Below are 17,354 nucleotides of genomic sequence, written 5' to 3'. Positions count from 1 at the left end.
CGCTAACAGCTGATCCCTAATGTAAACAAAGGAGCCATGCGCCGAGCGTCCAAACACGGGTGGAAAAAAGTGGAGACAAAAGAAGAGAAAAGTCAACATAACTAGCACGAAGCGGTAATGCAAGATGGCAGGATCTGATTGCTAAGACATAAGTTAAAGGTTAAGAGAAGTAAAGAGGAAAATAAGAAAGAGGCTCAGTTAGCTGCCATAACAGGTAACACAGTTAAGGTTTCAGAAAAAGTATTCTGTCGTTTGTTTGCTCGATCATGCCTTAAACACATCAAAATGCATAGTGGGATTATAATACAAGTGAATACTGTGACAAGCACTGGTATTGAATAGGCAATCGCTTAGCAGCAAGGTGAATCGGTGATGCATTAGTGTGGTCTGCACTTCCTCTTCTTTGATTGGGTGAAATGAGTTGAAAGTAATTGGATGAGGGAACCATGGGGAGTGCCCTGCATAATTTCAATAAAACGCCGTTTTAAACGCCGTTACAGCTGGCAGAGAACGCCGTAAAAAACGCCGTTCAAAGATGCATAAAAACGGCGTTTTGTGCCGAGTAGCGTAAAAAACGGCGTTTCCGTCTGTCTTTGAACGCCGCTTTTTACGTCACTCGGATGGTGCGTTCAGGGCGCCATCCGAGTGGCGGAAAAAGCGGCGTTTGTCGGAACAGAACGCCGTTTTTTTCGGCGTTTTGAATAATTAAACGGCGTTTTTTACGCCATTTCTTAACCTAACGGGTTAGGAAAGTGGCGAATTTTGGCACTAATGGCTTGCCACAGTTTGGGGCTTTTTTTCTCGCGCCCATCGCGTTCGGTGTGAACACACCGTTACTGAGCGAAGTGCACACATCTGTTCCTTTCCTTGTTCCGATCACAATCTCTTTCACATGTGCAATCTCTTAAACATGTGCACAGAGCACATAAATATAGCCTGTACTGATAAAAGGACACCTTCAGCCATTCTGTACCATTCACATGCACACAGCCGTCCTCCTTTTTTGTTCATGTTTATTCTGGTTTGTGGGTTTTGGCAGATTTAGAAACCTTAATGGAAAGAGAAACCTTTTTAGCTACATTAGTGAGCCTCTAAGGATGGCAAACTCTGCAAGCTGGTTTCTGGCAGCTGCTTTTGTCCAAATAACTAACTACTATTTTGTCCATCTGAAGGTTCAGAATATAAAGCCAGTTCTCTTACGAAATGGGTTTCTTTCTGAATGATGTCTGATTTCCAAAAGCCTTTTCAGTTTACTTGGCACCATGTTAGTATTAGACTTTTCCAGACATGTTACTTACTCGGATTGAAAGCTGTTGTAGGTCACCAGAGGTCAACAGAACTAATATTTAGGATACCTTTGATGAAGACAGGTGGACACTGTTGGACATGGAAGTACTTTGTGCTGTTATCCTAAAGTAACTGGCAACAGCGTAACGTTTTAATCGAGACGTTTGTGTTGAAGTACATGTAATAATCACTTTGTTTTGGTGTTAAATTGCGTATCAAGAATCATTCATTCAGCTGGTAGTCTCACTAGCAATTACATTTCTAATATCATGACAGCATTAGGCTGATTGTTGGTATTTATTTAAGTAGATTTTGCGATAGTTTGCACTGACAGTTGCTTTTGTATCCTCTTTGCTAGCTTTGATGTATTACACTGTAATATTTCTGACTATCCAGCAATCTTTAATCATTCCATTATTTTCTTTTAAAGCCATCATCTTGTCAAGTGTTAAATTTATTCAACACTTTGTATTGTGAACGTATATCTTAGCTGTGTCTTGTGCTAACAGTGATTCTAGCACGTTTACCATGAGTGTATTTTAACATTTAGCTCAAAGTACCACTATGATTCAGTAGAACCTCTCAGAGCTGCTGTACACTCGGGCTTGTTTAAACATCACCAGCAATCATAGTGTACCAATGGAAAAAATAACGGAACAACCACCCAGCTGTCAGTGGCAGTAAAAGCATCCTCTTGTTAGCGTTTGTGGGTTTGTCTGCTCGACAAATAAAAAGCACCTTTAACATTTCCAACCCACTGGCAGATTGTCGTCCAGTGGTCACTTTCCAGGATGTAACTTCCTACACTGGGTTTTTATGTGGCTGTGGGCCTTCACGCTCACGCCATTACTGTCAGTTCAGAGAAGTCACTTCAATTCTGCTTTCATGAAAAAGCGCACTGACGTTAATTTGATGACAGCTTGTCACCCAACAAGTAGAGGTTATTTAATGACAAGTTGCTGAAAATGTAGCACTTGATGTTTTTGTACCAGGTTTCAGTCTATGCAGGAGGCCTGAAAGGCTGAATGAAGCCTTTTCCATGGATGTAAGCATTTTCGCAGTTAATGTGTGTCTGTAACCTAGCTTTTTGATCTTTATTGCAGGTCCGTTCATATATATTTATACATATATTCTGTTTGTTATTAGATCTACAATGAGATGATCCGTGACCTACTGAATCCATCCTCAGGCTTCTTACGGTGTGTTCACACCGAACGCGATGGACGCGAATAAAACGCCCCAAACGCCCCTAATTTGACGCGTGTACATTCGCGTCTCAACGCGTGTCCAAGAAAAATCCATCGCGCGTCAAAATATGATATTTTGATGCGCGTGAACCGGAAATGTGGGAGGAATGTGGGAGGGAGTTGTGCCAGACCGGTATGTTTGCAAGATGGCAGCTATCGAGCTAGCGCTTGAAGAGAGAGTCTCCCTTCTCTATGTACTGTGGAGAGCAGAGCAGCAGCGTAAAAGACGTCCTCGCAGTACCTGGGTCCATCAGGTCCTCCAGAGGCGTGAGCAGTTTGGTGAGTTTCACCACTTGCTCCAGGAGCTGCGCCTGGATGACGGCCGATTCCAGCGCTATCACCGTCGGCCAGTTTGAGGACCTGCTTTCCCTCGTCGGTCCCAGCATCGCCCGCCTAGACACCAACTACAGACGCTCAATCCCACCTGCAGAGCGCCTGTCCGTCTGCCTGAGGTTAGTAAAACTATTTAATACGGTAGTCCTTTATTGATATCTGTGCTAATATGCTAAACCATCCAGTTATACACTGCTAACATGGATGTGCTATGTTAACAGTGAATGCTGTCGGTGTTTACTGAAAGCAAACTGTGGTACAGAGACGACTCTTTATAATATTTCTAGTGATACTCAGAAGGTCTCATCAAGCCCCGATTTAATTCGATTTATGCTGTTATCAGTGTTTGCATGATAGCATGGCTGTGGTGTCACATCAATGTATGCGCTCGGTGTTTGCTGATATCAAACTGTAGCATTAGGACCACTGAGTTAACCTTTGTAGTGATACTCACTCCTTTTTATTTAGACCTGGTTTGATTCTGGGATAGTTGAATATTTGTATATAATCCCTGCAGCTGTCAGACTCTATAGCAGGGGTCACCAGCCTTTATTAAAACAGAGTTAGATAAAACTGTGAACAGTTTGGTTCATCTTTAGTTACATGGTTCTATCTTGATAAGCTATGTCTTATCACAGATTAATTTTTCAAAAATATTAATGATTTAAGCAAGGAAAGGGCTACATGTCAACACACAACTCTTTATTTCTATTAATGTCTTACTTCATTCCTACCTGATTGACATGTTTAGGAATTATGAGTGATTGGCTCACTGTAGTTGTGAAAGTTGCTACCAATCAAATTATGATATGTTAAAGTTAAAACAAAACACAACTGTTTTAGATATGATCTAATATACATTTTGTAATTATCCTTATAATTACAAAATGTTTTATGTAAGATTCATGTTTTGTAATTTAAATCTGACATCACAAAAGTATTTTGGAATTTGAATAATGTATTTTGTAACTGCAGTACACATAATACTGATTTTGAACAATTTTGTCCAGGTTCCTTGTCACCGGGGACTCCTTCAGCACCAAGCGTTCAGGTACAGAGTCGGTGTGTCCACGGTGAGCCAGATCACCCCCCAGGCAGCGACGGCCATCTGGGACTGTCTAGTGGACGACTTCATGGCTGTGCCTTCACCTGGAGACTGGCGGTCCATCACAGAGGGATTCCAGGAGCGCTGGAACTTTCCTCTGTGCTGTGCAGCTCTGGATGGGAAGCACATCCAGACAAAGGCACCCCATATATCATATAGGAGACACACACATTGATATACACTAAATATTTATTTCATTTCTTTTTTGTGGTGCCCAAATTGATGCACCTGCTTGATTTTGTTTAAACAATTATTGCACACTTTCTGTAAATCCAGTAAACTTCTTTTCACTTCTCAAATATCACTGTGTGTCTCTCCTGTATGATATTTAACTGACATTTTTTATTGTAACAACCAACAATTTATACAGGAAAATAATGTCTATTAACAAGGTTGCCCAAACTTTTGTATCCCACTGTATTAGTATATTTTGTCATTAGTATAATATGAAATAAATTCTACATGTGTCAAGTCGTGTGCCAACATTTGCTGTGTAGTAGAACTGAGACATTAGTCATTATAAAAATTTATTTGAAATAATATTAAAAGTCTCAAACAGAAAAACATTAAACATAAATATATAAAATATAAGAATTTACAGAGAGACAGGAATAAAAAGGACCAGCTGCTCTCCAGAGCAGGAACATGGCTGAGGAGGAAATGCTCCATTGGAGACTGGTGTGGCCTCTTCAGGGACTCCAGGATGGCCAGCTCCAGCGCCGATGGACCGTCCTGGGACCTGTCCCTCATCTGCCTCGGAGCCGTCCTCCCCTGTGGGCCTGTAAAACAGCACAAAACACAAAGAAATGAGAAGGCTGCTACTAGATTTTAATTTCAACATTGAAAAAAAAAAAAAAACAATAACAGGATATAATCAGATTGGTTGTAGATATTTAGTAAAGGTGATCACAAGACAATCCCACCGACTAAAAAGGTATCAGTGCTTGCTGTACATATCAGTGGGTGCAGCAGCAGGAGCTCAGGGACTGGGGATGCTCTGCTGCAGAATCAGTTGGTTCTATCAATACAGTATTAAATGTTAACAGGTTGGATATAATAATCGTAGAGTAGACAGTGGTCCCTCATTTATTGCAGGAGTTCTCAGAATAACTAGCCCCTGGTCACAGTTCTCACAATTGATTCTCAAATTGCAAACCTTTGTAGATTGCAAAACGTAAAAGTATTATTATGCCGCGGTTTGTCTTCATCTGCCCGCCACTTTCGTGCGCCTTTTCCCCTCGCGGTGCAGGTGTCTATTTCCGAATGAGGGTCGTAGTTATGGGTGTTTTTGTGCTGTTTTTTCTATTGGACGTGATGGTTATCAAAACCAAACGTGATAAATTTGGCAAGCGCAGGAGACACGACACGGAGCAGATTTGTCAATCAGGCTGCAGAATGCAATGCTGTACTGTGCAATAAAAAATCAGCGAAAAAGCAAAGCAGTGATGGATGAACAGCGGGACCACTGTGTGCTGTTTATTAATAAACAATAAAATATATGACAACATGCATAAAAGCAGAACGGTATTTGTACGTCAGTGGGAAAATAGCGGTGGCTTGCTAGCTTTTGTGCAACTTCCCCGGGTCAGTGAAAATTTTCAAAAGAGAAATGAATGAACTTACCAGGTTGCCCGATCTCTTCACATATCTTCCTCCAAGCTCGGTCCTTTTTATTCCTGTCTCGGTACTGAAAGCAGCTGGTGTCGTACAGCTCCGAGTTGTTTGCTACCGCATTGATTAGCCTTCCCCTCCATTGGAGTATGAAAGGCTTTGGCTGGATCTGCCCCTTTGACCTAGGCAACAGCCACGTCACCAGGCTCCTGATTGGTTGTCGCGGCGCGATTTGACGCTGGAGTTCAGATTTTTCCAACTCAAGCGGTAGACGCGAAACGTGCGTATGCACAAAATGCAACACAAAAACTCACGCGCGTGGTTTTATTCGCGAGTCAAACGCGCCAGACGCGCTACACTGACGCGCGTTTCACGCGTTTTGGCGTTTTCGCGACGCAAATCTGCTTCCGAATTTTCGCGGGACCCGTAATCGCGCGTCATCGCGCCTTTCCATTGACTTTACATGTAAACCTGACGCTCTATTCGCGTCCATCGCGTTCGGTGTGAACACACCGTTAGACCTAAGAGAAGATTCTAAGGGAGTTATTCAGGTTGCTGGAATCACAGAGGTGTCCACCATCAATGCTCAAGAGGTGAGTCAGTTTACCTTTCCAAGCACTACATGACCCATTTATTTCAATCAAAACACTCAGAAATTACAAAGACCAGAAATAACTCACACCTGTGTTTTTCTAGATCATGGAGCTCCTTATGAAGGGCAACAAACAGCGCACCCAGGAGCCAACAGCCGCCAATCAGACGTCATCTCGCTCCCACGCTGTGCTGCAAGTAGCTGTCAAACAACAGAGCCGCTGTCGTGACGTTCTGCAGGAGGTCCGCTTTGCACGCCTCTTCATGATTGACCTCGCCGGCTCCGAACGAGCAGCACAGGTGTGTGTACATATATATATATTTATATATGTATATATTTATTCAGAGGGAGTGAGTGTGGGTGAAGCTACTTTTATCAAGTGCTTACCCACCGAAGTCAAGATTCAAGGCTGTGGCTAATGTGATGTGTCTGTATACAGTACAAGGGTTTGCTCCATGAATCGTGTCTCCATGGGGAACAATGAATGATTTCTTCAGAGGATGGAGGTTATCATAAATCTTAGGAGACTTATAAAAAATATAATATAATCTGAGTCCCTTGATCCAGTAGGATATGTCCACCAGTGGCCACCAGCTTTTGTTTTTTCATTTTAACATATATTTGTGACACGATACCTGCAACCTCTAACTAAGTATAGTCAAAAACAGTTCATAGTGGACTTAAATTTGACAGGTGGTCAGAAACATGAATCCCGTAACTGTGTTAATGGTATCACAACTCATTTCTTTTCATAAATGAAATCTGATGTCTGCACTTTTTTTCTTTTTTTAGACAACACTGTTTTGTTTTCCAGGAATTTATGAAAAGTGTTCTAGATATTTCTACAGAAAACTAACACAAAATAAAGACTTGGAAGATGACATATTAAAGCACATTCTTCACAGAGAAAATAAGAATGACAGATATAAAAGCGAAGAGCAGTACATGGAATTTCTTTTTAGTATTGTCACACTGGTATTTATCAGTACAGCGATGAAGAGAATCTGTGAGCCATTTCATTTTCTGGGTTCTATTATTGCCTTGACCTTTTCTTTGCAAGCGGTTAAGTGAGAAAAACTCAAGTATTTGTTCAGTTGTTTTTTTCTTTTTGGCAGTTGTTCAGGTTGAGACTGCTTTATTCCTTCATTTGAATAGCTTGTCACTGATGCTCATTTTACCACAGGCTTGTTGTTCTTCACCATGAGATAATCATGCGGTCAGGCTGTGAGAGCACTTATTTGCCATGGAGACTATTTGAATGATTCAAAGGCATAATATTGATGAGTTGCGCATTACAAGGCTGAGCATACCTCACAGGTGTTAGTCACATGAAGCTGCAAAGAACATTTTCTCTCCCTGTAAACAAGAGGCATCCATGTAGTTAGCAAAAGGTGAGGTTGTGTTATTTTAGTACTAGATGGACCAAGCATTGGAGCTAATGCCATCTATTGGTCAGGAGTGGAAACATGTCAACTACACCACCGAAAGAAACAGCCAACAATAGCTTACTAATGTTGACACTCCCCTGGTGTCCGGGGGCTGTAAAGCCTGTGAAAACATAGCTCAATCATTAATGAATCCTCTATTTAGTATAACTTATTAATTTAAAAGGTTTAAACTGTGTTAATCTGTTGATACTTATTCAGTTTTTTTGTCAGTGCCACCCAAAAGTAAGTGTTATCATGACATTACTGTTATTATTATTATTATTATTATTATTATTATTATTATATTACTTAAATCACCTTCAGAGCAGTAAAAGAAACGGGGGAATATTTTCCTTTTTTAAAAGCATATTTGAAGTTTTCTCATTACTCATCCATTTTTATTTTATTTTATCAGACTCAAAATAGAGGTCAGCGTTTGAAGGAAGGGGCCCACATCAACCGTTCCCTCCTGGCTTTGGGCAACTGCATTAACGCCCTGAGTGACAAAAATGGTAACAAGTATGTCAACTATCGAGACAGCAAGTTGACTCGTCTCCTGAAGGTACAGTCCTCTAAAGGTTTATATGGGACCAACTGTGTTGATGATTTAGATGTTTTTTGTGTGTGTATTTATATTTATCATTCTTTTTTTAAACAAAAGGACTCCTTGGGCGGAAACAGCCGAACGGTCATGATAGCCCATATTAGCCCTGCCTCTGTAGCTTTTGAGGAGTCTCGTAACACGCTGACGTATGCAGACCAGTGCCAAAAGTATTCGAACACGGGTGAGCTGAGTAATATTTTATGTCTCAGTGTTGCTTCACTCTAGCAGAAGTTAAATAAATTAATGTAGCTTCAACTCAACTTTCTGCAGTTAGAAATCCAACTTCTATTGTATAATTCATATATCCAAAGTATATCTCAAGTATTCTTTGTCATCTTTGTCCTTTAGGTGAAGAAGAACATGATAAATGTGTCATACCACATTGCTCAGTACACCAATATCATCTCAGACCTGCGCTGCGAGATCGAGAGGTTGAAAAAGAAGATTGCCAAACAGGCGAGTCGACAGCTCAATTCTGACCGAGCTGACATCCGCAATGTTCAGGGTAAGATCTCGCACTCACAGCTGACTTTAATATTTGAAAAATACCTGCTTTTTGAGCTCTTTGAGTCTAATCTCCATCCCTTCCCTTGTAGCAGAGGTCCAGGCCCACTCCAGCCAGCAGAGTCGAGAGGAGATGGATCTGTTGAGGGAGCAGCTTCTGGATGCCTTCCGCCAAACAGATGCAGATCAGGAAGAGCCTGATGGAGCTGGAAAACAACAACATGGAGATCCAATTGTCCCACCTCTAACAATCTTTTAACTATTACAGAGTCAGTGTCAAGCCTTTTTGTCATGTTCTCCCTTCTTTAACCACACTATTTATCCTGTATTTCTCTTGATAACATTATAAATCCAGCTATTTGATAATATGTTGAAAACTCACAGCATGTCTTTGTCGTGCTTAAAGTGCCTGAAGTGTCAGTGTTTGTGGATTATATAAATAAAATTATTGTAAGTCTGATCAAAAAAAACAAAAAACACAACATAAATCAATGTAATAATGAATTTTATTGGCCGCATTTTTTTTTTTTAAAACAGAAGACTTTTTCAACTATGTACTTTCAAATGTGCCTTCATTAACCAGATTATTGTCTCTGTCAGTGACCATGTTGTAATTTTCTTCTCTTAGCTGGGAACAGGAGCGCAGCAGGCGCAGGAGAAAGTGGCGTGCGGAGAGGAGGAAGGAAAGTGTCAATAAGGATGAAAGTGAGAAGGACTCTGATTCCTCAGAGTCTCCTCCAGACACCACGGAGACTCAGGAGGTGGCAATAGCTCGAGAACCATCACCTGTTGTCAATCTCCGGGGCTCCACCTAGAGGGTTTTTAAGCCGGCACGGCCTGCCACTCCTCGTCAGTTCGTCCTGCTACCATCTGTGGTAAACTCGGCCTCCTCTGAGCTCTGACTCTGTATATCTGGACCATGGGTTAATGTGTTTTTGTTTCCTGTATTCTTCAGAATCATGTTTTACTGTCCTGTGGTCTCAGCCTCAGATACTTATCAAATCACACAAAGCTCTTGTAGAAACAAACAAACAAATGAACAAAATATGTTCTCCCTCATTTCTGTCAAACCAAGTTGTATGACACGTTTCCAGCGGTTAGTATCATGGTTGCTAGGCAACCTGGGAAGCGCGACGGAGACTAGACCGTCCCATCCGATTGTTCAGTCTGACGTCACTAGCCGTGTCTGGGTCTAAACTCTGCTGCAGGTCCATATATCAAACGATCACTGTGGCATTACTGAGAGTTGAAAAACTGTCTAAAGTCTTTCATCTTTAATAAAATGATCAGCGTTCTGCTCTACCAGGTGTAACAATTGAGTTTAACATCCAGGCATCCATGAAAACGGAATTTATGACATTTAACGGCGTTAGAAGTTAGCAGGGAGTTAGCTCGCTAGCTTCTATCTAAATACAATATAGCATGTCCTGACTGCGGGGTTTTGGAAACAAATTAAAACGTACAGCTCTGCTATCACTTCCAGCATAAATGAAGACAGAAAACTAAACAGCAGTGACGTTTGTAGGGTTACTGAAGTTGGGCTAGCTGGTATATAATGATGTGCTACGTGACCGCTAGCGACACAGCTATGTTAGCATAATATAAACAAGCTAACTTTCTTTCCACTCGATAAAAGTTAACGTGAGTGTTCTCGGTGGTCAGAAACAAATGTAATTGCATGGCAGGATGCTGTAAAAGGACTGAGATAATCCATCCACAATACGAGGTTAGTCATTCATATACTGCTGCATGGGCTGGGCTGTAGTTACATCCAAAGGTTTTAAAAACTGAGCTTAAATAAATGATTAGTGGTAATAAAAGCCGAGGGAGGTCAACAGGGATCACTGACTGTTTTAGGAGCTTTTTGAGATCAAATAGAAGAAAATACATAACATTAAACATGTTAACAACAGAAAAGCCATATTAAACGCAGACTACTTTAGACCCGGAAGTAGGATTTGTCGCGTCATCACTGAACAACCGGATACAGACAAACTTGCCGTTTATTTTGCAAATCGAGCTCAACACTGCCCCTAGCATCCTGGAGCACTTCCGTTATATTTTGGAATTTGCATGTGTTTTTGAGTTTGCATGTGTTTTGGATTTTGCAAGTGTTTTGGAATTTGTACGTGTTTTGGAATTTGTACGTGTTTTGGATTTTGCAAGTGTTTTGGAATTTGTACGTGTTTTGGATTTTGCAAGTGTTTTGGAATTTGTACGTGTTTTGGAATTTGCATGTGTTTTTTTAGTTTGCAAGTGTTTTGGAGTTTGCACGTGTTTTGGAGTTTGCATGTGTTCTTTAGTTTGCAAGTGTTTTGGATTTTGTAAGTGTTTTGGAGTTTGTACGTGTTTTGGAGTTTGCATGTGTTTTGGAATTTGCATGTGTTTTGGAATTTGCATGTGTTTTTTAGTTTGCAAGTGTTTTGGAATTTGTACATGTTTTGGAGTTTGCATGTGTTTTGGAATTTGCATGTGTTTTGGAGTTTGCAAGTGTTTTGGAATTTGTACGTGTTTTGGAATTTGTACGTGTTTTGGATTTTGCAAGTGTTTTGGAATTTGTACGTGTTTTGGATTTTGCAAGTGTTTTGGAATTTGCATGGGTTTTCTTTAGTTTGCAAGTGTTTTGGAGTTTGCACGTGTTTTGGAGTTTGCATGTGTTCTTTAGTTTGCAAGTGTTTTGGATTTTGTAAGTGTAAGTGTTTTGGCGTTTCTGTAAACGTGTTTTGGAGTTCGCATGTGTTGGGAATTTGCAGTGTTTTTTAGTTTTGCAAGTGTTTGGAATTTGTAGTGTTTTGGATTTTTGCATGTGTTTTGGGAGTGCATTGGGTTTTGGAATTGTACGTGTTTTGGAATTTGACGTGTTTGGGAATTTGGCATGTGTTTTGGAGTTTGCAAGTTGTTTTGGCTTTTGCAAGTGTTTGGAGTTGGTACCGTGTTTTGCGAGTTTGCATGTGTTTTGGAATTGCAGTGTTTTGGAATTTGCATGTGTTTTTTTAGTTTGCAAGTGTTTTGGATTTTGCAAGTGTTTTGGAATTTGTACGTGTTTTGGAGTTTGCATGTGTTTTGGAATTTGCATGTGTTTTGGAGTTTGCAAGTGTTTTGGAATTTGTACGTGTTTTGGAATTTGTACGTGTTTTGGAATTTGCATGTGTTTTTTAGTTTGCAAGTGTTTTGGGTTTTGCAAGTGTTTTGGAATTTGTACGTGTTTTGGAATTTGCATGTGTTTTTTAGTTTGCAAGTGTTTTGGAGTTTTTACGTGCTTTGTCTCTAGGGGCCACCGTACGACAAAAGGTAAGTTTAAATTTTGTTCATATTTTTGCTACAGTTGTGTTATATTAAGTTGCGGTTATGTTGTGAAAGTTACATATCAGAGAAGGAAAGCTAGTTTTGTACGAAACCAAATCAGTACTATTTTTGTCTGGCTAATTCATTCTAGCTAGCGACAGTGGTGAAACGTGATTTTTTTTGTTTTTTTATTCGGAGATGTTTCTGTTTTATTAGGAGACTGTCTCACCCCAACATCGTCAGACTCATGGCAGTTGCCCGCACTGAGTCCTGCTTTTTGTTGGCAGCTGAATACATTCATGGCGCAACCCTGCAGCAAGTGCTTCACACAGACAGCTGCTACTCTTAATAGTCTGTGTTGTTGAAGGATTCAGCACTTCTTATGTTTTTTTTTATCCATTTTTAGACAGCGATGAGATCGGCTACACACTCCACAGAAGCCCAGAGTTACTGTTAATATCAAAAATATAATGCTGTCCTTTGAGATTTTAACATTTAAGACTGTGAGTGTAATGGATCTAAAACTGTTTAAATCTCTTCAGCCTGGTAACAAGGAAACTTTAAAAACAGCAGCAGAAGGTTTCAGTAGTGCAGTCTAATTTGTTCTTTTTATTTAATAATAATCCATATTATGTATAACAGCTACATTCACCCTGGAGAGAAACTAGTGAGGGAGACCATCAGGACCAAGCTGGGTTTCCTGGGTCCAGAGGTTTGGAGAAACTTCTTCCCTTTCTTTCATCACAGCTGTCCTATGCCAGGAGTTCTGTTGACCCACTGAAAGAGGCATCATTTAAGAAACACCAGGAACACTGAAGCTCATCGCATTGATCAAACAGGACTCATGATCTTCACCAGCAGCTCCCTCACAGGGAAATCTTCAGCACTCCTCCGTAGGCCCGCCCCAGAAGATGGATAAACCCAGCATTTCATGAACACTGTGATGGAGACCTTTGGTTTGTGTAATGTTATAAATACTCGGATACTCCCCAGAGGCTCCGGACTTTTACATAAAGGTATTATATTCAGTCCTGTAGAAAGTTATATATTTAAAAAGATATGATCCTCTCTGGTTACTCTGGTATGAATAACTCTGAATCACTTTATACTTTAACCTTTGTATTGTTTTCATCAGTTCATTTTGCAGTTAACATGTGAACATGTTGGATGATCTGTCTGCTGTCACTGGGTGGTGCTGAGGTCTGAATCTGAGGGCAGCTCCTGTAATCACAAAGAGAACAGAACCATCAAACTCAAATATACATTTTATCCCTCAAAATTGAAATAAAGCTGATTCTTCTGTCCTCACACACTCAGGATCTGAAGTTGTTCTCTTACATTTTTTTCAGTATTACAGTACGCTACAGTACTTTAATCCATAGTTTCTGATTAATGAAGAGCTACAAGGTACAAGCTTTTTTTTTTTTTAAAGTTATTGTCTTTACAGATGTGGCAAGAGACTGAAAACATGCTGTTGTTTGCACGTATTTAATAATCAGCTCTGCACAGGAGCTGAAGCAGGATGCAGCCTGTTGCTTTTACAGTATAATACTTGTAATAAAAGTACAGTAACAGTAATTAGTGACTGAGTAGCCCGGAGCGTTTCTCTTGATTTCTTTAGTCGGTGTAAATTCATTCACCTGCACAGATTAGCTAAACGAACCCTGACAGCCGAGTCCTCATCTTAGCTAGCTAGGTCTCAGGACCGAGCTAAGGACGGTAGTTACGGATTAGCTGACAAACACGTTTAACTTACCGAAAAAGTGCAGCAGGGCCTCGGGTCCTTCTGTCGGGTAGTCCAGTTTACTGAAGAACACCTCAGGCTGTCAGGTTAAAACACTCGGTCGTGTTTTCGTAGCGTAAACGCTGGCCCTCCTCTCAGAGCCTACGTTCTATCTGCTATTCCCGAACAGAGATACGCAAGTTTCTCCGTAACTGCAGCTGCCAGTCAAAGCTGTTATGATGACGTTTCACCCCAATTTAACATCACCGCGGTAGGAATTAGAATCAAACTTATGGGAGAGGAGACCCCTTGAACATCAATAAGCGTGATGAGAACTATTGATAACAAAAGAAAGAATCTTTGGAAAAAAATTATCTGAGGAGAATACATTTATTTTAGTCTGACCCCAGTCCCATCCGCTAACGTGGGGGAGGCGGGGTTTATGACGTATATACTGCAGCCAGACACCAGGGGGCGATAGAGACGTTTTGGCTTCATTTTTGGGGAGCTGTCGTGTTGTCCATCTTTTATACAGTCATTGGGTGGGACATGACAACACCGCCACCTGCAGGAAGATTTTCTCTCTGTATGGTACCTTGTGTTGTGATACCTGACAACTTTTTTCTTGAGAACTGAGACCTGACAATTTTTTGTCTGATACCTGACAATTTTTTTTTTGAGAACTGAGACCTGACAATTTTTTGTCTGATACCTGACAATTTTTTTTTTGAGAACTGAGACCTGACAATTTTTTTTCTGATACCTGACAATTTTTTTTGAGAACTGAGACCTGACAATTTTTTTCTGATACCTGACAATTTTTTTTTGAGAACTGAGACCTGACAATTTTTTCTCTGATACCTGACAACTTTTTTCTTGAGACCTGACGATGTCCTAAAATGTACACTGTACTCGAGGTCGAGGCATTTTTCAGAAAGCGATGTCACTTGCCCACGGAGCGTCTCAACTTTGTTCTCCAACTCCCGTATTGCATCGGATGAGCCGCTAGCCGTGTTGGCTAGCTCTTGCAGCGTATGGCCATGTGACTCTATCTCGTTCCTTAGCGTTGTTATGGCTTTGTCATTCTCGGCTTTCAAGCTGGCTATCTCCCCTCTTAATACAGCTGTGACTTCTGAGATCTTATTTTCAATTTTGTCACAAATTTCAACCTTAACACCTGCCAGTTCAGAGCGGAGTGCCGCAATAGCCCCCAACACTATATTGTCTGTGCTCGTGACGGTTCCGCTGGCGTCTTTACTGTGGCCGGAGGCTTCACTCGGGCCTTCCCCGTCCGGCGTGTCCAACTTTGGCAAAACTTTTTTGGGCATTTTCAACTGGTGTGTAGACACCCAGCCACTTTATCAGACAGTAGTTTAAGTTACCTTCGGTTACTGCGTATAATCACGGTCTATTTGGAGTTTTAGGATCGAAATTAAGCGGAGCTACTGCCGTGTCAACCTCACACAGTGAGGCCTTAAAGAAAGGCTGCTCTTCTGCTTCTTGGGGTCCAGGGGAGATGGTGCAGGAGGTAACCGCAAGACATCCACCTCGAGCGCTTTGGAGCGCCGACGTGCTGCTTTTACTGCAATGTTCTGGACCCCCTTTAAAATCTGCTGCCGTTCTGTGGAGACACAGGTAATTTCTTTTCACTGTCATTTTTAATCTCCATTCACACAACAGAAAGAAAGCTAGTTAACAGAGAAACACTACTTTTCCCCATTAGCACTGATTTAATTGGTATAACTGAAAATCAATCGCTCATATTAAACATGAAGAAGATCTGCAGAATATTTCTTGTGTCCTGCTTCAAAAAATACACTTCTAGGTCACCGTGAAATCTGAAGGCTTCATCCTGAGCACTGATGCAAAGTGCTTTAAAAAAATCTTACATCATGGAAACAAACAATCATCAAACTCAAGGGTTTATTGATTTTCTGTTACCTGCATTTAAATACTCCCCCTGTATTTAAACTGTAGATAAAAACTCTGTTAAAATTCCCCAAAGTTCATATGTCCTCATTTGAATATCGTACCATTTATTGAGAGGGGGATATCAGCCCCTGCCTCGCTGCTCTCAGGTGATGAGTCCAGGTGGCTGCTGACACTGTGGCTGAGATGGCTGTAACTCAGAAAGCTCTCAGGAGCCAGAGGCTGCAGCTGCAGACGTGAGATGCAGAGTGCCACATTACGATATGACATTCACTGTGGTACTTTGCTTTCAGTCGGTCTGTCTGAGTGTCAGTGAGGATTAATCAATTCTATGGCTCTCCAAAATGAAATTTTAATTCTGAATGGGGCTCTGGTGGACTCTGGTGAACATAACTTTATCTTGCCAATGAATCACATCTCTCAGATGCATTTACACAGGAAAAAAGGTGATGAAACAAAGATGTAATTCTTTGGTAAGCTTAGCAAAAAAAAGCCTGAACATAGGAGTCAATAGTGAACATTTTATTATGGACAGGCGAATGTTGAAAAACAAAGGGATTAATAGAGTGAAGTATCTCTGAGAGTGAAATTCAAATATGAAGCCATGTGAAGTAGTGATGGGATTTCCGGCTCTTTTTAGAGATCCGGCTCTTTCGGTTCGGCTCACTAAAAGAGCCGGCTCTTTCGGCTCCGAACCGGCTCTTCAGGTTGTTTTGTTGCTTTAATTAATTTATTATTAACAATAATATAAAATTATGCACAAAAGGAATTACTAACGTAAAAAAAAGTGGTTTTATTTATATATGTTTATATATAAATATATGCGGTGGCCCCTAGAGACAAAACACGTACAAACTCCAAAACACATTTCTAGCATGAACTGAACTTCCAAAGCAGAGCTACTAGATCACTTAAATTACACAATTGAAAGCATGTGTGTATTGTTTGTGTATTTATACACAGGCACTCATATATATTCAAATAATTAAAAAAAAAAAGTTCATTTACCTGTTACTACCACACACCAAATCCGGTCGTTGGTACTTAACAAAAGCTCAACATTGCGCCCAGCATCCTGGAGCACTTCTGTTGTCTTTTGTACGTGTTTTGAGTTTTTATGTGCTTCTGAGTTTTTATGTGCTTCGGAGTTTGTACGTGTTTTTACGCATTTTGGAGTTTGTACGTGTTTTTACGTGTTTTGGAGTTTGTACGTGTTTTTATGTGTTTTGGAGTTTTTACGTGTTTTGGAGTTTGTACATGCTTCAGAGTTCGTACGTGATTTGAAGTTTGTATGTGCTTTGTCTCTAGGGGCCACCGTAAATATACTTTTATTTATTCACTCCACATAAAATGTAATAAATAAATCATATAATACAAAAATCAACTATTCACATTTCAACTTTTAACTTTTTAAATTTTCAGCTTTTTCCTTTTACAAATTTAAATTGAAACAACACAAAACACTGCAAACCACAACACAATTAAATATAAATTATAATATGAAAACAAAAATAACATGCATATTCTCTGTCATATGGGCCTGCATGAATAAACTTTCTGAATCCTTTATCATCTGCAACCGAAAATAGTTGAGGATGATTACTATACCTTTCTAATGTGACGTTGTTGTCCCTGGCTCTCTTTCTCTCTCTCTCCCTCTGGCTCTGTTCCTGTGCTACTGAGTGTAACTACCGCCCCTCCCCCCTC

The 17,354-nt window shown here is 40.5% G+C and overlaps 1 pseudogene; it reads left to right on the top strand.

The window, feature by feature from the left end:
* Window positions 1-5,008: 5,008 nt before the first annotated feature.
* LOC120737900 lies at window positions 5,009-9,553 on the top strand (annotated as a pseudogene).
* Window positions 9,554-17,354: the final 7,801 nt, after the last annotated feature.

This window comes from Simochromis diagramma, unplaced genomic scaffold, assembly GCF_900408965.1.
Source record: "Simochromis diagramma unplaced genomic scaffold, fSimDia1.1 OVJJ01000402.1, whole genome shotgun sequence".
Lineage (NCBI taxonomy): Eukaryota > Metazoa > Chordata > Actinopteri > Cichliformes > Cichlidae > Simochromis > Simochromis diagramma.
The sequence above is the reverse complement of the archived record's forward strand: the minus strand, read 5'-3'. Positions and strand labels throughout refer to the sequence as shown.